Source organism: Oncorhynchus kisutch, unplaced genomic scaffold (assembly GCF_002021735.2).
Source record: "Oncorhynchus kisutch isolate 150728-3 unplaced genomic scaffold, Okis_V2 scaffold3655, whole genome shotgun sequence".
In the NCBI taxonomy this organism is placed as follows: domain Eukaryota; kingdom Metazoa; phylum Chordata; class Actinopteri; order Salmoniformes; family Salmonidae; genus Oncorhynchus; species Oncorhynchus kisutch.
Window position 1 is genome coordinate 698,187 of NW_022265600.1, and position 24,244 is coordinate 722,430.

General features: G+C 58.6%; 1 protein-coding gene across 1 annotated transcript in view; it reads right to left on the reverse strand.

Moving 5' to 3' along the window:
* Positions 1-20,630, reverse strand: part of LOC116371771 (scavenger receptor cysteine-rich type 1 protein M130-like) — a 35,428-nt gene extending 14,798 nt beyond the window's left edge. Inside the window, exon 1 of the mRNA XM_031820781.1 lies at positions 20,584-20,630. The gene's annotated coding sequence lies outside the window, so the exon portion shown is untranslated. The remainder of the gene's footprint in view (positions 1-20,583) is intronic.
* Between the last annotated feature and the right edge of the window lie 3,614 nt (positions 20,631-24,244).

The window sequence follows — 24,244 nt, forward strand, 5'->3', positions numbered from 1 at the left end:
CTGACCACTCTGCCTGTCCTGACTCTGAGCCCACCTGCCTGACCCTGAGCCTGTCCTGACTCTGAACCCGCCTGCCTGACCACTCTGCCTGTCCTGACTCTGAGCCCACCTGCCTGACCACTCTGCCTGTCCTGACTCTGAGCCCACCTGCCTGACCACCCTGACTGTCCTGACTCTGAGCCCACCTGCCTGACCACTCTGCCTGCCGTGACTCTGAGCCCACCTGCCTGACCACTCTGCCTGCCCTGACTCTGAGCCCGCCTGCCTGACCACTCTGCCTGCCCTGACTCTGAGCCCGCCTGCCTGACCACTCTGCCTGTCCTGACTCTGAGCCCACCTGCCTGACCGCTCTGCCTGCCCTGACTCTGAGCCCGCCTGCCTGACCACTCTGCCTGTCCTGACTCTGAGCCCGCCTGCCTGACAACTCTGCCTGTCCTGACTCTGAGCTCGCCTGCCTGACCATTCTGCCTGTCCTGACTCTGAGCCTGCCTGCCTGACCACTCTGCCTGTCCTGACTCTGAGCCTGCCTGCCTGACCACTCTGCCTGTCCTGACTGTGAACCCGCCTGCCTGACCACTCGGCCTGTCCTGACTCTGAGCCCGCCTGCCTGATCACTCTGCCTGTCCTGACTCTGAGCCCACCTGCCTGACCCTGAGCCCACCTGCCTGACCACTCTGCCTGTCCTGACTCTGAGCCCACCTGCCTGCCCTGACTCTGAGCCCACCTGCCTGATCACTCTGCCTGTCCTGACTCTGAGCACGCCTGCCCGACCACTATGCCTGTCCTGACTCTGAGCCCACCTGCCTGACCGCTCTGCCTGCCCTGACTCTGAGCCTGCCTGCCTGACCTCTCTGCCTGTCCTGACTCTGAGCCCACCTGCCTGATCGCTCTGCCTGCCCTGACTCTGAGCCCACCTGCCTGACCACTCTGCCTGCCCTGACTCTGAGCCCACCTGCCTGACCACTCTGCCTGACCTGACTCTGAGCCCGCCTGCCTGACAACTCTGCCTGTCCTGACTCTGAGCTCGCCTGCCTGACCGCTCTGCCTGTCCTGACTCTGAGCCCGCCTGCCTGACCACTCTGCCTGTCCTGACCCTGAGCCCACCTGCCTGACCCTGAGCCCACCTGCCTGACCCTGAGCCCACCTGCCTGACCACTCTGCCTGTCCTGACTCTGAGCCAACCTGCCTGACCACTCTGCCTGTCCTGACTCTGAGCCCACCTGCTTGACCACTCTGCCTGTCCTGACTCTGAGCCCACCTGCCTGACCACTCTGCCTGTCCTGACTCTGAGCCCACCTGCCTGACCACTCTGCCTGTCCTGACTCTGAGCCCACCTGCCTGACCACCCTGACTGTCCTGACTCTGAGCCCACCTGCCTGACCACTCTGCCTGCCCTGACTCTGAGCCCGCCTGCCTGACCACTCTGCCTGTCCTGACTCTGAGCCCGCCTGCCTGACAACTCTGCCTGTCCTGACTCTGAGCTCGCCTGCCTGACCGCACTGCCTGTCCTGACTCTGAGCCCACCTGCCTGACCGCTCTGCCTGCCCTGACTCTGAGCCCGCCTGCCTGACCACTCTGCCTGTCCTGACTCTGAGCCCACCTGCCTGACTCTGAGCCCACCTGCCTGACCACTCTGCCTGTCCTGACTCTGAGCCCACCTGCCTGACCCTGAGCCTGTCCTGACTCTGAACCCGCCTGCCTGACCACTCTGCCTGTCCTGACTCTGAGCCCACCTGCCTGACCACTCTGCCTGTCCTGACTCTGAGCCCACCTGCCTGACCACCCTGACTGTCCTGACTCTGAGCCCACCTGCCTGACCACTCTGCCTGCCGTGACTCTGAGCCCACCTGCCTGACCACTCTGCCTGCCCTGACTCTGAGCCCGCCTGCCTGACCACTCTGCCTGCCCTGACTCTGAGCCCGCCTGCCTGACCACTCTGCCTGTCCTGACTCTGAGCCCACCTGCCTGACCGCTCTGCCTGCCCTGACTCTGAGCCCGCCTGCCTGACCACTCTGCCTGTCCTGACTCTGAGCCCGCCTGCCTGACAACTCTGCCTGTCCTGACTCTGAGCTCGCCTGCCTGACCGCACTGCCTGTCCTGACTCTGAGCCCACCTGCCTGACCGCTCTGCCTGCACTGACTCTGAGCCCGCCTGCCTGACCACTCTGCCTGTCCTGACTCTGAGCCCACCTGCCTGACTCTGAGCCCACCTGCCTGACCACTCTGCCTGTCCTGACTCTGAGCCCACCTGCCTGACCCTGAGCCTGTCCTGACTCTGAACCCGCCTGCCTGACCACTCTGCCTGTCCTGACTCTGAGCCCGCCTGCCTGACCGCTCTGCCTGTCCTGACTCTGAGCCCACCTGCCTGACCACTCTGCCTGACCTGACTCTGAGCCCGCCTGCCTGACCCCTGACTCTGAGCCCGCCTGCCTGACCACTCTGCCTGTCCTGACTCTGAGCCCACCTGCCTGACCGCTCTGCCTGCCCTGACTCTGAGCCCGCCTGCCTGACCACTCTGCCTGTCCTGACTCTGAGCCCGCCTGCCTGACAACTCTGCCTGTCCTGACTCTGAGCTCGCCTGCCTGACCGCACTGCCTGTCCTGACTCTGAGCCCACCTGCCTGACCGCTCTGCCTGCCCTGACTCTGAGCCCGCCTGCCTGACCACTCTGCCTGTCCTGACTCTGAGCCCACCTGCCTGACTCTGAGCCCACCTGCCTGACCACTCTGCCTGTCCTGACTCTGAGCCCACCTGCCTGACCCTGAGCCTGTCCTGACTCTGAACCCGCCTACCTGACCACTCTGACTGTCCTGACTCTGAGCCCGCCTGCCTGACCGCTCTGCCTGTCCTGACTCTGAGCCCACCTGCCTGACCACTCTGCCTGACCTGATTCTGAGCCCGCCTGCCTGACCACTCTGCCTGTCCTGACTCTGAGCCTGCCTGCCTGACCACTCTGCCTGTCCTGACTGTGAACCCGCCTGCCTGACCACTCGGCCTGTCCTGACTCTGAGCCCGCCTGCCTGATCACTCTGCCTGTCCTGACTCTGAGCCCACCTGCCTGACCCTGAGCCCACCTGCCTGACCACTCTGCCTGTCCTGACTCTGAGCCCACCTGCCTGCCCTGACTCTGAGCCCACCTGCCTGATCACTCTGCCTGTCCTGACTCTGAGCACGCCTGCCCGACCACTCTGCCTGTCCTGACTCTGAGCCCACCTGCCTGACCGCTCTGCCTGCCCTGACTCTGAGCCTGCCTGCCTGACCTCTCTGCCTGTCCTGACTCTGAGCCCACCTGCCTGATCGCTCTGCCTGCCCTGACTCTGAGCCCACCTGCCTGACCACTCTGCCTGCCCTGACTCTGAGCCCACCTGCCTGACCACTCTGCCTGACCTGACTCTGAGCCCGCCTGCCTGACAACTCTGCCTGTCCTGACTCTGAGCTCGCCTGCCTGACCGCTCTGCCTGTCCTGACTCTGAGCCCGCCTGCCTGACCACTCTGCCTGTCCTGACCCTGAGCCCACCTGCCTGACCCTGAGCCCACCTGCCAGACCCTGAGCCCACCTGCCTGACCACTCTGCCTGTCCTGACTCTGAGCCCACCTGCTTGACCACTCTGCCTGTCCTGACCCTGACCCTGAGCCCACCTGCCTGACTCTGAGCCCACCTGCCTGACCACTCTGCCTGTCCTGACTCTGAGCCCACCTGCTTGACCACTCTGCCTGTCCTGACCCTGACCCTGAGCCCACCTGCCCTGACCACTCTGCCTGTCCTGACTCTGAGCCCGCCTGCCTGACCACTCTGCCTGTCCTGACCCTGAGCCCACCTGCCTGGCCCTGAGCCCACCTGCCAGACCCTGAGCCCACCTGCCTGACCACTCTGCCTGTCCTGACTCTGAGCCCACCAGCTTGACCACTCTGCCTGTCCTGACCCTGACCCTGAGCCCACCTGCCTGACCCTGAGCCCACCTGCCTGACCACTCTGCCTGTCCTGACTCTGAGCCCACCTGCCTGACCACTCTGCCTGTCCTGACTCTGAGCCCGCCTGCCTGACCACTCTGCCTGTCCTGACTCTGAGCCTGCCTGCCTGACCACTCTGCCTGTCCTGACTCTGAGCCCACCTGCCTGACCACTCTGCCTGTCCTGACTCTGAGCCCACCTGCCTGACCACTCTGCCTGCCCTGACTCTGAGCCCACCTGCCTGACCACTCTGCCTGTCCTGACTCTGAGCACGCCTGCCCGACCACTCTGCCTGTCCTGACTCTGAGCCCACCTGCCTGATCGCTCTGCCTGCCCTGACTCTGAGCCCACCTGCCTGACCACTCTGCCTGCCCTGACTCTGAGCCCACCTGCCTGACCACTCTGCCTGACCTGACTCTGAGCCCGCCTGCCTGACAACTCTGCCTGTCCTGACTCTGAGCTCGCCTGCCTGACCGCTCTGCCTGTCCTGACTCTGAGCCCACCTGCCCTGACCACTCTGCCTGTCCTGACTCTGAGCCCGCCTGCCTGACCACTCTGCCTGTCCTGACCCTGAGCCCACCTGCCTGACCCTGAGCCCACCTGCCAGACCCTGAGCCCACCTGCCTGACCACTCTGCCTGACCTGACTCTGAGCCCGCCTGCCTGACCTCTCTGCCTGTCCTGACTCTGAGCCCACCTGCCTGATCGCTCTGCCTGCCCTGACTCTGAGCCCACCTGCCTGACCACTCTGCCTGCCCTGACTCTGAGCCCACCTGCCTGACCACTCTGCCTGACCTGACTCTGAGCCCGCCTGCCTGACAACTCTGCCTGTCCTGACTCTGAGCTCGCCTGCCTGACCGCTCTGCCTGTCCTGACTCTGAGCCCACCTGCCTGACCACTCTGCCTGTCCTGACTCTGAGCCCACCTGCTTGACCACTCTGCCTGTCCTGACCCTGACCCTGAGCCCACCTGCCTGACTCTGAGCCCACCTGCCTGACCACTCTGCCTGTCCTGACTCTGAGCCCACCTGCTTGACCACTCTGTCTGTCCTGACCCTGACCCTGAGCCCACCTGCCTGACCACTCTGCCTGTCCTGACTCTGAGCCCACCTGCCCTGACCACTCTGCCTGTCCTGACTCTGAGCCCGCCTGCCTGACCACTCTGCCTGTCCTGACCCTGAGCCCACCTGCCTGGCCCTGAGCCCACCTGCCAGACCCTGAGCCCACCTGCCTGACCACTCTGCCTGTCCTGACTCTGAGCCCACCTGCTTGACCACTCTGCCTGTCCTGACCCTGACCCTGAGCCCACCAGCCTGACCCTGAGCCCACCTGCCTGACCACTCTGCCTGTCCTGACTCTGAGCCCACCTGCCTGACCACTCTGCCTGTCCTGACTCTGAGCCCGCCTGCCTGACCACTCTGCCTGTCCTGACTCTGAGCCTGCCTGCCTGACCACTCTGCCTGTCCTGACTCTGAGCCTGCCTGCCTGACCACTCTGCCTGTCCTGACTCTGAGCCCACCTGCCTGACCACTCTGCCTGTCCTGACTCTGAGCCCACCTGCATGATCGCTCTGCCTGCCCTGACTCTGAGCCCACCTGCCTGACCACTCTGCCTGCCCTGACTCTGAGCCCACCTGCCTGACCACTCTGCCTGACCTGACTCTGAGCCCGCCTGCCTGACAACTCTGCCTGTCCTGACTCTGAGATCGCCTGCCTGACCGCTCTGCCTGTCCTGACTCTGAGCCCACCTGCCCTGACCACTCTGCCTGTCCTGACTCTGAGCCCGCCTGCCTGACCATTCTGCCTGTCCTGACCCTGAGCCCACCTGCCTGACCCTGAGCCCACCTGCCAGACCCTGAGCCCGCCTGCCTGACAACTCTGCCTGTCCTGACTCTGAGATCGCCTGCCTGACCGCTCTGCCTGTCCTGACTCTGAGCTCGCCTGCCTGACCACTCTGCCTGTCCTGACTCTGAGCCCGCCTGCCTGACCACTCTGCCTGTCCTGACTCTGAGCCCACCTGCCCTGACCACTCTGCCTGTCCTGACTCTGAGCCCGCCTGCCTGACCACTCTGCCTGTCCTGACCCTGAGCCCACCTGCCTGGCCCTGAGCCCACCTGCCAGACCCTGAGCCCACCTGCCTGACCACTCTGCCTGTCCTGACTCTGAGCCCACCTGCTTGACCACTCTGCCTGTCCTGACCCTGAGCCCACCTGCCTGACCCTGAGCCCACCTGCCTGACCACTCTGCCTGTCCTGACTCTGAGCCCACCTGCATGACCACTCTGCCTGTCCTGACTCTGAGCCCGCCTGCCTGACCACTCTGCCTGTCCTGACTCTGAGCCTGCCTGCCTGACCACTCTGCCTGTCCTGACTCTGAGCCTGCCTGCCTGACCACTCTGCCTGTCCTGACTCTGAGCCTGCCTGCCTGACCACTCTGCCTTTCCTGACTCTGAGCCCACCTGCCTGATCGCTCTGCCTGCCCTGACTCTGAGCCCACCTGCCTGACCACTCTGCCTGCCCTGACTCTGAGCCCACCTGCCTGACCACTCTGCCTGACCTGACTCTGAGCCCGCCTGCCTGACAACTCTGCCTGTCCTGACTCTGAGATCGCCTGCCTGACCGCTCTGCCTGTCCTGACTCTGAGCTCGCCTGCCTGACCACTCTGCCTGTCCTGACTCTGAGCCCGCCTGCCTGACCACTCTGCCTGTCCTGACTCTGAGCCCACCTGCCCTGACCACTCTGCCTGTCCTGACTCTGAGCCCGCCTGCCTGACCATTCTGCCTGTCCTGACCCTGAGCCCACCTGCCTGACCCTGAGCCCACCTGCCAGACCCTGAGCCCACCTGCCTGACCACTCTGCCTGTCCTGACTCTGAGCCCACCTGCTTGACCACTCTGCCTGTCCTGACCCTGACCCTGAGCCCACCTGCCTGACCCTGAGCCCACCTGCCTGACCACTCTGCCTGTCCTGACTCTGAGCCCACCTGCTTGACCACTCTGCCTGTCCTGACCCTGACCCTGAGCCCACCTGCCTGACTCTGAGCCCACCTGCCTGACCACTCTGCCTGTCCTGACTCTGAGCCCACCTGCCTGACCACTCTGCCTGTCCTGACTCTGAGCCCGCCTGCCTGATCACTCTGCCTGTCCTGACTCTGAGCCCACCTGCCTGACCACTCTGCCTGTCCTGACTCTGAGCCCGCCTGCCTGACCACTATGCCTGTCCTGACTCTGAGCCCACCTGCCTGACCACTCTGCCTGCCCTGACTCTGAGCCCACCTGCCTGACCACTCTGCCTGTCCTGACTCTGAGCACGCCTGCCTGACCACTCTGCCTGTCCTGACTCTGAGCCCGCCTGCCTGACCACTCTGCCTGTCCTGACTCTGAGCCTGCCTGCCTGACCACTCTGCCTGTCCTGACTCTGAGCCCACCTGCCTGACCACTCTGCCTGTCCTGACTCTGAGCCCACCTGCCTGACCACTCTGCCTGCCCTGACTCTGAGCCCGCCTGCCTGACCACTCTGCCTGTCCTGACTCTGAGCCCACCTGCCTGACTCTGAGCCCACCTGCCTGACCACTCTGCCTGTCCTGACTCTGAGCCCACCTGCCTGACCCTGAGCCTGTCCTGACTCTGAACCCGCCTGCCTGACCACTCTGCCTGTCCTGACTCTGAGCCCGCCTGCCTGACCGCTCTGCCTGTCCTGACTCTGAGCCCACCTGCCTGACCGCTCTGCCTGCCCTGACTCTGAGCCTGCCTGCCTGACCTCTCTGCCTGTCCTGACTCTGAGCCCACCTGCCTGATCGCTCTGCCTGCCCTGACTCTGAGCCCACCTGCCTGACCACTCTGCCTGCCCTGACTCTGAGCCCACCTGCCTGACCACTCTGCCTGACCTGACTCTGAGCCCACCTGCCTGACCACTCTGCCTGTCCTGACTCTGAGCCCGCCTGCCTGACCACTATGCCTGTCCTGACTCTGAGCCCACCTGCCTGACCACTCTGCCTGCCCTGACCCTGAGCCCACCTGCCTGACCACTCTGCCTGTCCTGACTCTGAGCACGCCTGCCTGACCACTCTGCCTGTCCTGACTCTGAGCCCGCCTGCCTGACCACTCTGCCTGTCCTGACTCTGAGCCTGCCTGCCTGACCACTCTGCCTGTCCTGACTCTGAGCCCACCTGCCTGACCACTCTGCCTGCCCTGACTCTGAGCCCGCCTGCCTGACCACTCTGCCTGTCCTGACTCTGAGCCCACCTGCCTGACTCTGAGCCCACCTGCCTGACCACTCTGCCTGTCCTGACTCTGAGCCCACCTGCCTGACCCTGAGCCTGTCCTGACTCTGAACCCGCCTGCCTGACCACTCTGCCTGTCCTGACTCTGAGCCCGCCTGCCTGACCGCTCTGCCTGTCCTGACTCTGAGTCCACCTGCCTGACCACTCTGCCTGACCTGACTCTGAGCCCGCCTGCCTGACCCCTGACTCAGAGCCCGCCTGCCTGACCACTCTGCCTGTCCTGACTCTGAGCCCACCTGCCTGACCGCTCTGCCTGCCCTGACTCTGAGCCCGCCTGCCTGACCACTCTGCCTGTCCTGACTCTGAGCCCACCTGCCTGACCGCTCTGCCTGCCCTGACTCTGAGCCCGCCTGCCTGACCACTCTGCCTGTCCTGACTCTGAGCCCGCCTGCCTGACAACTCTGCCTGTCCTGACTCTGAGCTCGCCTGCCTGACTCTGAGCCCACCTGCCTGACCACTCTGCCTGTCCTGACTCTGAGCCCACCTGCCTGACCCTGAGCCTGTCCTGACTCTGAACCCGCCTACCTGACCACTCTGACTGTCCTGACTCTGAGCCCGCCTGCCTGACCGCTCTGCCTGTCCTGACTCTGAGCCCACCTGCCTGACCACTCTGCCTGACCTGATTCTGAGCCCGCCTGCCTGACAACTCTGCCTGTCCTGACTCTGAGCCTGCCTGCCTGACCATTCTGCCTGTCCTGACTCTGAGCCTGCCTGCCTGACCACTCTGCCTGTCCTGACTCTGAGCCTGCCTGCCTGACCACTCTGCCTGTCCTGACTGTGAACCCGCCTGCCTGACCACTCGGCCTGTCCTGACTCTGAGCCCGCCTGCCTGATCACTCTGCCTTTCCTGACTCTGAGCCCACCTGCCTGCCCTAACTCTGAGCCCACCTGCCTGATCACTCTGCCTGTCCTGACTCTGAGCACGCCTGCCCGACCACTCTGCCTGTCCTGACTCTGAGCCCACCTGCCTGACCGCTCTGCCTGCCCTGACTCTGAGCCTGCCTGCCTGACCTCTCTGCCTGTCCTGACTCTGAGCCCACCTGCCTGATCGCTCTGCCTGCCCTGACTCTGAGCCCACCTGCCTGACCACTCTGCCTGCCCTGACTCTGAGCCCACCTGCCTGACCACTCTGCCTGACCTGACTCTGAGCCCGCCTGCCTGACAACTCTGCCTGTCCTGACTCTGAGCTCGCCTGCCTGACCGCTCTGCCTGTCCTGACTCTGAGCCCGCCTGCCTGACCACTCTGCCTGTCCTGACCCTGAGCCCACCTGCCTGACCCTGAGCCCACCTGCCAGACCCTGAGCCCACCTGCCTGACCACTCTGCCTGTCCTGACTCTGAGCCCACCTGCTTGACCACTCTGCCTGTCCTGACCCTGACCCTGAGCCCACCTGCCTGACTCTGAGCCCACCTGCCTGACCACTCTGCCTGTCCTGACTCTGAGCCCACCTGCTTGACCACTCTGCCTGTCCTGACCCTGACCCTGAGCCCACCTGCCTGATCGCTCTGCCTGCCCTGACTCTGAGCCCACCTGCCTGACCACTCTGCCTGACCTGACTCTGAGCCCGCCTGCCTGACAACTCTGCCTGTCCTGACTCTGAGCTCGCCTGCCTGACCGCTCTGCCTGTCCTGACTCTGAGCCCGCCTGCCTGACCACTCTGCCTGTCCTGACCCTGAGCCCACCTGCCTGACCCTGAGCCCACCTGCCAGACCCTGAGCCCACCTGCCTGACCACTCTGCCTGTCCTGACTCTGAGCCCACCTGCTTGACCACTCTGCCTGTCCTGACCCTGACCCTGAGCCCACCTGCCTGACTCTGAGCCCACCTGCCTGACCACTCTGCCTGTCCTGACTCTGAGCCCACCTGCTTGACCACTCTGCCTGTCCTGACCCTGACCCTGAGCCCACCTGCCTGACCACTCTGCCTGTCCTGACTCTGAGCTCGCCTGCCTGACCGCTCTGCCTGTCCTGACTCTGAGACCACCTGCCCTGACCACTCTGCCTGTCCTGACTCTGAGCCCGCCTGCCTGACCACTCTGCCTGTCCTGACCCTGAGCCCACCTGCCTGGCCCTGAGCCCACCTGCCAGACCCTGAGCCCACCTGCCTGACCACTCTGCCTGTCCTGACTCTGAGCCCACCTGCTTGACCACTCTGCCTGTCCTGACCCTGACCCTGAGCCCACCTGCCTGACCCTGAGCCCACCTGCCTGACCACTCTGCCTGTCCTGACTCTGAGCCCACCTGCCTGACCACTCTGCCTGTCCTGACTCTGAGCCCGCCTGCCTGACCACTCTGCCTGTCCTGACTCTGAGCCTGCCTGCCTGACCACTCTGCCTGTCCTGACTCTGAGCCCACCTGCCTGACCACTCTGCCTGTCCTGACTCTGAGCCCACCTGCCTGACCACTCTGCCTGCCCTGACTCTGAGCCCACCTGCCTGACCACTCTGCCTGTCCTGACTCTGAGCACGCCTGCCCGACCACTCTGCCTGTCCTGACTCTGAGCCCACCTGCCTGATCGCTCTGCCTGCCCTGACTCTGAGCCCACCTGCCTGACCACTCTGCCTGCCCTGACTCTGAGCCCACCTGCCTGACCACTCTGCCTGACCTGACTCTGAGCCCGCCTGCCTGACCTCTCTGCCTGTCCTGACTCTGAGCCCACCTGCCTGATCGCTCTGCCTGCCCTGACTCTGAGCCCACCTGCCTGACCACTCTGCCTGCCCTGACTCTGAGCCCACCTGCCTGACCACTCTGCCTGACCTGACTCTGAGCCCGCCTGCCTGACAACTCTGCCTGTCCTGACTCTGAGCTCGCCTGCCTGACCGCTCTGCCTGTCCTGACTCTGAGCCCACCTGCCTGACCACTCTGCCTGTCCTGACTCTGAGCCCACCTGCTTGACCACTCTGCCTGTCCTGACCCTGACCCTGAGCCCACCTGCCTGACTCTGAGCCCACCTGCCTGACCACTCTGCCTGTCCTGACTCTGAGCCCACCTGCTTGACCACTCTGTCTGTCCTGACCCTGACCCTGAGCCCACCTGCCTGACCACTCTGCCTGTCCTGACTCTGAGCCCACCTGCCCTGACCACTCTGCCTGTCCTGACTCTGAGCCCGCCTGCCTGACCACTCTGCCTGTCCTGACCCTGAGCCCACCTGCCTGGCCCTGAGCCCACCTGCCAGACCCTGAGCCCACCTGCCTGACCACTCTGCCTGTCCTGACTCTGAGCCCACCTGCTTGACCACTCTGCCTGTCCTGACCCTGACCCTGAGCCCACCAGCCTGACCCTGAGCCCACCTGCCTGACCACTCTGCCTGTCCTGACTCTGAGCCCACCTGCCTGACCATCTGCCTGTCCTGACTCTGAGCCCACCTGCCCTGACCACTCTGCCTGTCCTGACTCTGAGCCCGCCTGCCTGACCACTCTGCCTGTCCTGACCCTGAGCCCACCTGCCTGACCCTGAGCCCACCTGCCAGACCCTGAGCCCACCTGCCTGACCACTCTGCCTGACCTGACTCTGAGCCCGCCTGCCTGACCTCTCTGCCTGTCCTGACTCTGAGCCCACCTGCCTGATCGCTCTGCCTGCCCTGACTCTGAGCCCACCTGCCTGACCACTCTGCCTGCCCTGACTCTGAGCCCACCTGCCTGACCACTCTGCCTGACCTGACTCTGAGCCCGCCTGCCTGACAACTCTGCCTGTCCTGACTCTGAGCTCGCCTGCCTGACCGCTCTGCCTGTCCTGACTCTGAGCCCACCTGCCTGACCACTCTGCCTGTCCTGACTCTGAGCCCACCTGCTTGACCACTCTGCCTGTCCTGACCCTGACCCTGAGCCCACCTGCCTGACTCTGAGCCCACCTGCCTGACCACTCTGCCTGTCCTGACTCTGAGCCCACCTGCTTGACCACTCTGTCTGTCCTGACCCTGACCCTGAGCCCACCTGCCTGACCACTCTGCCTGTCCTGACTCTGAGCCCACCTGCCCTGACCACTCTGCCTGTCCTGACTCTGAGCCCGCCTGCCTGACCACTCTGCCTGTCCTGACCCTGAGCCCACCTGCCTGGCCCTGAGCCCACCTGCCAGACCCTGAGCCCACCTGCCTGACCACTCTGCCTGTCCTGACTCTGAGCCCACCTGCTTGACCACTCTGCCTGTCCTGACCCTGACCCTGAGCCCACCAGCCTGACCCTGAGCCCACCTGCCTGACCACTCTGCCTGTCCTGACTCTGAGCCCACCTGCCTGACCACTCTGCCTGTCCTGACTCTGAGCCCGCCTGCCTGACCACTCTGCCTGTCCTGACTCTGAGCCTGCCTGCCTGACCACTCTGCCTGTCCTGACTCTGAGCCTGCCTGCCTGACCACTCTGCCTGTCCTGACTCTGAGCCTGCCTGCCTGACCACTCTGCCTTTCCTGACTCTGAGCCCACCTGCCTGATCGCTCTGCCTGCCCTGACTCTGAGCCCACCTGCCTGACCACTCTGCCTGCCCTGACTCTGAGCCCACCTGCCTGACCACTCTGCCTGACCTGACTCTGAGCCCGCCTGCCTGACAACTCTGCCTGTCCTGACTCTGAGATCGCCTGCCTGACCGCTCTGCCTGTCCTGACTCTGAGCTCGCCTGCCTGACCACTCTGCCTGTCCTGACTCTGAGCCCGCCTGCCTGACCACTCTGCCTGTCCTGACTCTGAGCCCACCTGCCCTGACCACTCTGCCTGTCCTGACTCTGAGCCCGCCTGCCTGACCATTCTGCCTGTCCTGACCCTGAGCCCACCTGCCTGACCCTGAGCCCACCTGCCAGACCCTGAGCCCGCCTGCCTGACAACTCTGCCTGTCCTGACTCTGAGATCGCCTGCCTGACCGCTCTGCCTGTCCTGACTCTGAGCTCGCCTGCCTGACCACTCTGCCTGTCCTGACTCTGAGCCCGCCTGCCTGACCACTCTGCCTGTCCTGACTCTGAGCCCACCTGCCCTGACCACTCTGCCTGTCCTGACTCTGAGCTCGCCTGCCTGACCGCTCTGCCTGTCCTGACTCTGAGCCCACCTGCCCTGACCACTCTGCCTGTCCTGACTCTGAGCCCGCCTGCCTGACCACTCTGCCTGTCCTGACCCTGAGCCCACCTGCCTGGCCCTGAGCCCACCTGCCAGACCCTGAGCCCACCTGCCTGACCACTCTGCCTGTCCTGACTCTGAGCCCACCTGCTTGACCACTCTGCCTGTCCTGACCCTGACCCTGAGCCCACCTGCCTGACCCTGAGCCCACCTGCCTGACCACTCTGCCTGTCCTGACTCTGAGCCCACCTGCCTGATCGCTCTGCCTGCCCTGACTCTGAGCCCACCTGCCTGACCACTCTGCCTGCCCTGACTCTGAGCCCACCTGCCTGACCACTCTGCCTGACCTGACTCTGAGCCCGCCTGCCTGACAACTCTGCCTGTCCTGACTCTGAGATCGCCTGCCTGACCGCTCTGCCTGTCCTGACTCTGAGCTCGCCTGCCTGACCACTCTGCCTGTCCTGACTCTGAGCCCGCCTGCCTGACCACTCTGCCTGTCCTGACTCTGAGCCCACCTGCCCTGACCACTCTGCCTGTCCTGACTCTGAGCCCACCTGCTTGACCACTCTGCCTGTCCTGACCCTGACCCTGAGCCCACCTGCCTGACCCTGAGCCCACCTGCCAGACCCTGAGCCCACCTGCCTGACCACTCTGCCTGTCCTGACTCTGAGCCCACCTGCTTGACCACTCTGCCTGTCCTGACCCTGACCCTGAGCCCACCTGCCTGACCCTGAGCCCACCTGCCTGACCACTCTGCCTGTCCTGACTCTGAGCCCACCTGCCTGACCACTCTGCCTGTCCTGACTCTGAGCCCGCATGCCTGACCACTTTGCCTGTCCTGACTCTGAGCCTGCCTGCCTGACCACTCTGCCTGTCCTGACTCTGAGCCTGCCTGCCTGACCACTCTGCCTGTCCTGACTCTGAGCCTGCCTGCCTGACCACTCTGCCTTTCCTGACTCTGAGCCCACCTGCCTGATCGCTCTGCCTGCCCTGACTCTGAGCCCACCTGCCTGACCACTCTGCCTGCCCTGACTCTGAGCCCACCTGCCTGACCACTCTGCCTGACCTGACTCTGAGCCCGCCTGCCTGACAACTCTGCCTGTCCTGACTCTGAGATCGCCTGCCTGACCGCTCTGCCTGTCCTGACTCTGAGCTCGCCTGCCTGACCACTCTGCCTGTCCTGACTCTGAGCCCGCCTGCCTGACCACTCTGCCTGTCCTGACTCTGAGCCCACCTGCCCTGACCACTCTGCCTGTCCTGACCCTGAGCCCACCTGCCTGACCCTGAGCCCACCTGCCAGACCCTGAGCCCACCTGCCTGACCACTCTGCCTGTCCTGACTCTGAGCCCACCTGCTTGACCACTCTGCCTGTCCTGACCCTGACCCTGAGCCCACCTGCCTGACCCTGAGCCCACCTGCCTGACCACTCTGCCTGTCCTGACTCTGAGCCCACCTGCTTGACCACTCTGCCTGTCCTGACCCTGACCCTGAGCCCACCTGCCTGACTCTGAGCCCACCTGCCTGACCACTCTGCCTGTCCTGACTCTGAGCCCACCTGCCTGACCACTCTGCCTGTCCTGACTCTGAGCCCGCCTGCCTGATCACTCTGCCTGATCTGACTCTGAGCCCACCTGCCTGACCACTCTGCCTGTCCTGACTCTGAGCCCGCCTGCCTGACCACTCTGCCTGTCCTGACTCTGAGCCCACCTACCTGACCCTGAGCCCACCTGCCTGACCACTCTGCCTGTCCTGACCCTGAGCCCACCTGCCTGACCACTCTGCCTGCCCTGACTCTGAGCCCACCTGCCTGACCACTCTGCCTGCCCTGACTCTGAGCCCACCTGCCTGACCACTCTGCCTGTCCTGACTCGGAGCACGCCTACCCGACCGCTCTGCCTGCCCTGACTCTGAGCCCGCCTGCCTGACCGCTCTGCCTGTCCTGACTCTGAGCTCGCCTGCCTGACCACTCTGCCTGTCCTGACTCTGAGCTCGCCTGCCTGACCGCTCTGCCTGTCCTGACTCTGAGCTCGCCTGCCTGACCACTCTGCCTGTCCTGACTCTGAGCTCGCCTGCCTGACCGCTCTGCCTGTCCTGACTCTGAGCCCGCCTGCCTGACCACACTGCCTGTCCCGACCCTGAGCCCACCTGCCTGACCCTGAGACCACCTGCCAGACCCTGAGCCCACCTGCCTGACCACTCTGCCTGTCCTGACTCTGAGCCCACCTGCTTGACCACTCTGCCTGTCCTGACCCTGACCCTGAGCCCACCTGCCTGGCCCTGAGCCCACCTGCCTGACCACTCTGCCTGTCCTGACTCTGAGCCCACCTGCTTGACCACTCTGCCTGTCCTGACCCTGACCCTGAGCCCACCTGCCCGACCCTGAGCCCACCTGCCTGACCACTCTGCCTGTCGTGACTCTGAGCCCACCTGCCTGACCACTCTGCCTGTCCTGACTCTGAGCCCACCTGCCTGACCACTCTGCCTGTCCTGACTCTAAGCCCACCTGCCTGACCACTCTGCCTGTCCTGACTCTGAGCCCGCCTGCCTGATCACTCTGCCTGTCCTGACTCTGAGCCCACCTGCCTGACCACTCTGCCTGTCCTGACTCTGAGCCCGCCTGCCTGACCACTCTGCCTGTCCTGACTCTGAGCCCACCTACCTGACCCTGAGCCCACCTGCCTGACCACTCTGCCTGTCCTGACCCTGAGCCCACCTGCCTGACCACTCTGCCTGCCCTGACTCTGAGCCCACCTGCCTGACCACTCTGCCTGCCCTGACTCTGAGCCCACCTGCCTGACCACTCTGCCTGTCCTGACTCGGAGCACGCCTACCCGACCGCTCTGCCTGCCCTGACTCTGAGCCCGCCTGCCTGACCGCTCTGCCTGTCCTGACTCTGAGCTCGCCTGCCTGACCACTCTGCCTGTCCTGACTCTGAGCTCGCCTGCCTGACCGCTCTGCCTGTCCTGACTCTGAGCTCGCCTGCCTGACCACTCTGCCTGTCCTGACTCTGAGCTCGCCTGCCTGACCGCTCTGCCTGTCCTGACTCTGAGCCCACCTGCCCTGACCACTCTGCCTGTCCTGACTCTGAGCCCGCCTGCCTGACCACACTGCCTGTCCTGACCCTGAGCCCACCTGCCTGACCTTGAGACCACCTGCCAGACCCTGAGCCCACCTGCCTGACCACTCTGCCTGTCCTGACTCTGAGCCCACCTGCTTGACCACTCTGCCTGTCCTGACCCTGACCCTGAGCCCACCTGCCTGGCCCTGAGCCCACCTGCCTGAACACTCTGCCTGTCCTGACTCTGAGCCCACCTGCTTGACCACTCTGCCTGTCCTGACCCTGACCCTGAGCCCACCTGCCCGACCCTGAGCCCACCTGCCTGACCACTCTGCCTGTCGTGACTCTGAGCCCACCTGCCTGACCACTCTGCCTGTCCTGACTCTGAGCCCGCCTGCCTGATCACTCTGCATGTCCTGACTCTGAGCCCACCTGCCTGACCCTGAGCCCACCTGCCTGACCACTCTGCCTGTCCTGACCCTGAGCCCACCTGCCTGACCACTCTGCCTGTCCTGACTCTGAGCCCGCCTGCCTGACCACTCTGCCTGTCCTGACTCTGAGCCCACCTACCTGACCCTGGATCCACCTGCCTGACCACTCTGCCTGTCCTGACCCTGAGCCCACCTGCCTGACCACTCTGCCTGTCCTGACTCTGAGCCCACCTGCCTGACCACTCTGCCTGTCCTGACTCTGAGCCCGCCTGCCTGACCACTCTGCCTGTCCTGACTCTGAGCCCACCTGCCTGACCACTCTGCCTGTCCTGACTCTGAGCCCACCTGCCTGATCCCTCTGCCTGCCCTGACTCTGAGCCCACCTGCCTGACCGCTCTGCCTGCCCTGACTCTGAGCCCACCTGCCTGACCACTCTGCCTGACCTGACTCTGAGCCCGCCTGCCTAACAACTCTGCCTGACCTGACTCTGAGCTCGCCTGCCTGACCGCTCTGCCTGTCCTGACTCTGAGATCGCCTACCTGACCACTCTGCCTGCCCTGACTCTGAGCTCGCCTGCCTGACCGCTCTGCCTGTCCTGACCCTGAGCCCACCTGCCTGACCACTCTGCCTGTCCTGACTCTTAGCCCACCTGCCTGACCCTGAGCCCACCTGCCTGACCCTGAGCCTGTCCTGACTCTGAGCCCGCCTGCCTGACCACTCTGCCTGTCCTGACTCTGAGCCCACCTGCCTGACCACTCTGCCTGTCCTGACTCTGAGCCCACCTGCCTGATCCCTCTGCCTGCCCTGACTCTGAGCCCACCTGCCTGACCGCTCTGCCTGCCCTGACTCTGACTCTGAGCCCACCTGCCTGACCACTCTGCCTGACCTGACTCTGAGCACGCCTGCCTAACAACTCTGCCTGTCCTGACTCGGAGCTCGCCTGCCTGACCGCTCTGCCTGTCCTGACTCTGAGCTCGCCTACCTGACCACTCTGCCTGCCCTGACTCTGAGCTCGCCTGCCTGACCGCTCTGCCTGTCCTGACTCTGAGCCCACCTGCCTGACCATTCTGCCTGACCACTCTGCCTGTCCTGACTCTGAGCCCGCCTGCCTGACCACTCTGCCTGTCCTGACTCTGAGCCCACCTGCCTGACCCTGAGCCCACCTGCCTGACCCTGAGCCCACCTGCTTGACCACTCTGCCTGTCCTGACCCTGAGCCCACCTGCCTGACCACTCTGCCTGTTCTGACTCTGAGCCCACCTGCCTGACTCTGAGCCCTCCTGCCTGACCACTCTGCCTGTCCTGACTCTGAGCCCACCTGCCTGATCACTCTGTCTGTCCTAACTCTGAGCCCTCCTGCCTTACCACTCTGCCTGTCCTGACTCTGAGCCCACCTGCCTGACCACTCTGCCTGTCCTGACTCTGAGCCCACCTGCCTGACCGCTCTGCCTGTCCTGACTCTGAGCCCACCTGCCTGACCACTCTGCCTGTCCTGACTCTGAGCCCACCTGCCTGACCACTCTGCCTGTCCTGACTCTAAGCCCACCTGCCTGACCGCTCTGCCTGTCCTGACTCTGAGCCCACCTGCCTGACCACTCTGCCTGTCCTGACTCTGAGCCCACCTGCCTGACCACTCTGCCTGTCCTGACTCTGAGCCCACCTGCCTGACTCTGAGCCCACCTGCCTGACCACACTGCCTGTCCTGACTCTGAGCCCACCTGCCTGACCACTCTGCCTGTCCTGACTCTGAGCCCACCTGCCTAACCACTCTGCCTGTCCTGACTCTGAGCCCACCTGCCTGACCACTCTGCCTGTCCTGACTCTGAGCCCACCTGCCTGACCACTCTGCCTGTTCTGACTCTGAGCCCACCTGCCTGACCACTCTGCCTGTCCTGTTCTGTCTTTGCCTGAACCCTGCTGTCTGCATTTGGGTCTTACCTTGGTTCTAATAACACTGACCATCACACCTTAACTGATATTAGTACCTGTCCCCAGATGGACAGTTAGACTACAGTAAAATACATTTACAGGTGATCACATCATTGTCCTGCTTTGAGACACATTTTTACTGTCTGCTTCCAGTTGCATGTTATTTTACTAACCCTGCAAATTATAATATATCTTACAATATTAAAACATACCTGTGCTCCACAACAGGATCATCAATATCACTGCAGGTATCATATCTGTCTCTAACTGGGGCTCCACTGAGCGAAACAAGTCTACTATCATGAAGAGAGGACTGAAGAGTGAGAAATACTGCTAGGCTATATGATTTCTAACTCATTACTTCCTTACTTCAATTATGTGGCAAACTGTTAAGCAAATCAGATCAGTTAAACCCGCCTTCCTAAAGGAAACACTGGCATCAGAAAAACTCCACAGGAAACTGCTGACAGAGCAGCAGTTACACATAGTGTCCTATAATATCTGACCTAATTGTCAGTGACTGACTTGGGAAAGTCACCTCTAACTTTCTGTGTTGTAGAAGCTAGAGGTCTGTTACCCAAGTCAACTCAACAGGTGTGGTGGTAAATTAGACATGCTATACTGTTTTTTTACTTAGAGAATTGTCTTTTGTTAAATGCTAGTTTTTTTCCACTGATACAAACTTGTCTTGTGTGACTTAGTGTTAAGTCTGGGCTTACAGTAAAGAGCTGTTTGGGTGTGACCACAGTGTGTGACACATCCTGTTTTTCACAATCTGCAGGGACTCCACTGTGTGGAAATCTGTTATAAATCATCAATGACATCACATCAACTCACAAGTATCACAGTCGGATAGAAATTAACACTTGGTAGACTATATAACTTCTACATTCATGGTGGTGACATTAACACTTGGTCGACTATATAACTTCTACATCCATGGTAGTGACATTAACACTCATGGTGGTGATGTCGGGGCAGGTTCCTTGTTCTTTGTCAATCATGTGCTAATTGGTGAAATTAGCAATCAGACAATATCTTTAAGTAAATAAATCATTCATTTATTAACGTGGTTGCAGACAGAAGTTGACAACGGGAACACAGCATGTATGTTTCAGAGTAAGTTCTGCAACCCACCTAAGGGCACAGCTGATTATATACATGTGATCACTACCTGGTGGTATAATCACCTACGTCAATGTATGTGTGTATCAATAAGCTGAGGTTACCTTATAAAGTAACCTGGTACAGTAGCTTCTCTGAATTCATTAGCATTGACCACTGTCACACAATATCAACATGTCAAAACCAGACAGTGGTTACTTCTCTTTATCTAGTTTCAGTCTGACTCAGACCCAGCCTGCAAGCCCACTCTCACATCAGCCAGGGCCTAACCACAAAGACTAATATAGATGCTTGTACAACGTAAAGTGGCAGAGTTTAGACACATAGCAACAGTATCTTATTAGAAGGCCTGCAGCAAAACATATGAATCTTTAAGTCCCCTTAATCACTAATGAGAAGGGTCTCTGAGACCCACCCCCTACCATGCCGACGAAAGAGAAGGTGTTTTCATTCTGTAACAAGGCCTTCACTTCAGTCTGGATGGCTGGTTGACTGCAGACAGGTTACACAGTATCAGTGGAGGTGTTAGGCTGTTTCTGCTCTCCTTCCAACTACTAATGGAATTGTCCTGCCAATGCAACGTATGGAAATGTATCCAGTCACTACTGTAAGTCTCTCTGGATAAGAGCGTCTGCTAAATGACTCACATGTTCAATGTAATGTTCAGTTTGACAATATCAATGGAATAGACCAAAGCAGAGCCATGTATTTAGATATGAACAGATATCTCGATGGAGGATAATGTCCGTATTTAGCTACGGTATTAGCTGTTTTGCTCACCAAAGGTGGAACAAAGTGAAACTGTTGATGTCAAAGCCTCAGTTCCGGGAGAGTCGTGGGTGAAACCATTCACCTCAGGAAAAGGGGTGATATAAATAACGTTTCCTTTCATTATGTGTTACTGAATTCATTAAGATATTTGCTGCCATTGTAGTAAGGTTGATAATACGAGAGGTCTTCGGACTTACCATTTTTGTATAATTTCCTTAGAAAGAACAACTAGTGTGTTTTGAGTGCTTCTCCCCTATTTGGGAAGTTGGTCTGCCCGCTCCTCAGTCTGACAGATATTCTGAGAGCAGGTTCGAGTCCTCTTCCTCTGGACATAAACACTGTTTCAAACTGTATAACACAATAGTGGTTTTGGAAAACTGGTTCATATATCCTAAAGTCAATAGCGAATGTGGCTCTGTAGATATTTATTTAGCCGTTCATGAATTGAAGACCTATTTCAGCCAGTTAACCAAGTTGTTGCTGTCTTAGCTAGCCGTGTTAATGACGAGCTAACGAGCACCGTTGGTCTCTGCACTACAATGTCCCGCTAGTTATTACCAGCAGGTGATTTACTAGCAGGGGACTTATTGAAATATTAAGTGAATGTTTATTTTCTTACTACCTTAAAAGGTTTAGATAAAAGGGTTGTACTTGTGCTCTGTATTTATGGATTAATATCACTTCACATTGAGGGGTTGTATCAATAACGTTACTGTTGTTCCTATCTAACAGGTATCTTGTGTCCTACCTAACCATGTGTCACTACTGTTGCTCCTATAACAGATATCTTGTGTCCTACCTAACCATGTGTCACTACTGTTGTTCCTATCTAACAGATATCTTGTGTCCTACCTAACCATGTATCACTACTGTTGTTCCTATCTAACAGATATCTTGTGTCCTACCTAACCATGTATCACTACTGTTGTTCCTATCTAACAGATATCTTGTGTCCTATCTGTCAATGTCTGTCATCACTGTTTGATATCTTTTACTGCAGATAAAAACTGAGTCAACCTGAAGTGTGGGTGTCTGTGTGCCTTTCTTCTGGGGGGCGATGTGAAGTTGGTTCCACCAGGTGTCTGTACTATATAAACACTGCTAATACAACAATAGTGCTAGGTGTCTGTAATATATAAACACTGCTAATCCAACAATAGTGTAGGTGTCTGTACTATTTAAACACTGCTAATCCAACAATAGTGCTAGGTGTCTGTACTATATAAACACTGCTAATCCAACAATAGTGCTAGGTGTCTGTACTATATAAACACTGCTAATCCAACAATAGTACTAGGTGTCTGTACTATATAAACACTGCTAATCCAACAATAGTGCTAGGTGTCTGTACTACAGGTTCACACTCAAATTAAAATCTACATTTCTTAGATTCTTCCCAAAACTCAAACGTCCTGATGTGGTTTATGTTATATACTTGTATTGTTTTTCTGTTAAAAAAAAGTTTGACTTTGAGAACAAAAACCTGAAATAAAAATGAGATAAATTCTGAAACCTGTTTCTCTGTTTCAATAATAGTAATACTATTATCCTACTGACCAGTACAGCTTGGGTTGGTCTACTATTATCCTACTGAACAGTACAGCTTGGGTTGGTCTACTATTATCCTACTGACCAGTACAGCTCGGGTTGGTCTACTATTATCCTACTGAACAGTACAGCTTGGGTTGGTCTACTATTATCCTACTGAACAGTACAGCTTGGGTTGGTCTACTATTATCCTACTGACCAGTACAGCTCGGGTTGGTCTACTATTATCCTACTGAACAGTACAGCTTGGGTTGGTCTACTATTATCCTACTGAACAGTACAGCTTGGGTTGGTCTACTATTATCCTACTGAACAGTACAGCTTGGGTTGGTCTACTATTATCCTACTGAACAGTACAGCTTGGGTAGGTCTGACTGTGAAATACCAATATGGGATGTATAATTTTAGGTCATTCAGAGTGTATCACTGTTTCCCATATAATTTTTCACACAGGGCGTCTTTCCTTCTCTGGGCCGTTTGGAAAATGTTTTACTAAATTAGAGTTCTGAATACCAACTTCTCCAGGCACCACTACACCACTGACCTACACAACAGCTTTCAACATACCAGTATTTAGTTTGGAAACATTGAAATCTTTCAACATACCAGTATTTAGTTTGGAAACATTGAAATCTTTCAACATACCAGTATTTAGTTTGGAAACATTGAAATCTTTCAACATACCAGTATTTAGTTTGGAAACATTGAAATCTTTCAACATACCAGTATTTAGTTTGGAAACATTGAAATCTTTCAACATACCAGTATTTAGTTTGGAAACATTGAAATCTTTCAACATACCAGTATTTAGTTTGGAAACATTGAAATCTTTCAACATACCAGTATTTAGTTTGGAAACATTGAAATCTTTCAACATACCAGTATTTAGTTTGGAAACATTGAAATCTTTCAACATACCAGTATTTAGTTTGGAAACATTGAAATCTTTCAACATACCAGTATTTAGTTTGGAAACATTGAAATCTTTCAACATACCAGTATTTAGTTTGGAAACATTGAAATCTTTCAACATACCAGTATTTAGTTTGGAAACATTGAAATCTTTCAACATACCAGTATTTAGTTTGGAAACATTGAAATCTTTCAACATACCAGTATTTAGTTTGGAAACATTAAAAACAAATGCTGGTATAAATAATACAATATTAAAATATGTCAAATTATCCATTTATTTGTTTCAAAAGTGGTGCAATGCTGTGAAAAACAGTTGTATTGAACTACAGTGCAATAATAATAGATATTCTCAAAATTGTGCTCGTCTTTGCAGGGGACTCTTATTTAGAAGAAAATAATCTAATGTTGTGCTGCCAGCATATTATCCTGCTGCCAGCAGAACAGTAATATAAGAGTTCAACCTCAAATAGTTGTACGTGTGCAGCGAGGTACAACTGCAGAGATCTCTATAGTGAGGTAGATCACTAAGAGGTTCTGTCCATCAGGGGGCGACAAACGCCAGTTCATATTCCAGAATAGAGCACCACAGAATTAATAGGCTCCCTTTTGACAAGGGTCAAAGGTTGGTGCAGAGGCATAGCAGTGCTAGCTGTGCCACCAGAGATTCTGGATTATTATATATATATATATATATATTCCAGAGTAGAGCAGAATTATAGGCTCCCTTTGCCAAGTGGTCAGTTTGGAAATCCTCCGGCCTGGGCCAGGGGTGCGTCCCAAAAGTATTTACTGCTTCCTGAAGTGTGCACTCGTTCACTACTCCCCATAAAGTGTAAAAACATTGGATTGGTGAAGGCGAAGGTTATAGCATGAGTTTCCATACTAATCAATTCCTGTCAAATCCTGTCAATTCCTGTCAAATCCTGTCAATTCCTGTCAAATCCTGTCAATTCCTGTCAAATCCTGTCAATTCCTGTCAAATCCTGTCAATTCCTGTCAAATCCTGTCAATTCCTGTCAAATCCTGTCAATGAAGGGAGGTGAACAAGAACACACTTTGGGAGGAAGGAGAGATTATTGGGGCAGAGACCAGGTATGTAGATGTTTCCCCAGCCAGGTACCACTACAACACATACCAGTCAATCAATATATCATCACTTTGGGAGGAAGGAGAGATTATTGGGGCAGAGACCAGGTATGTAGATGTT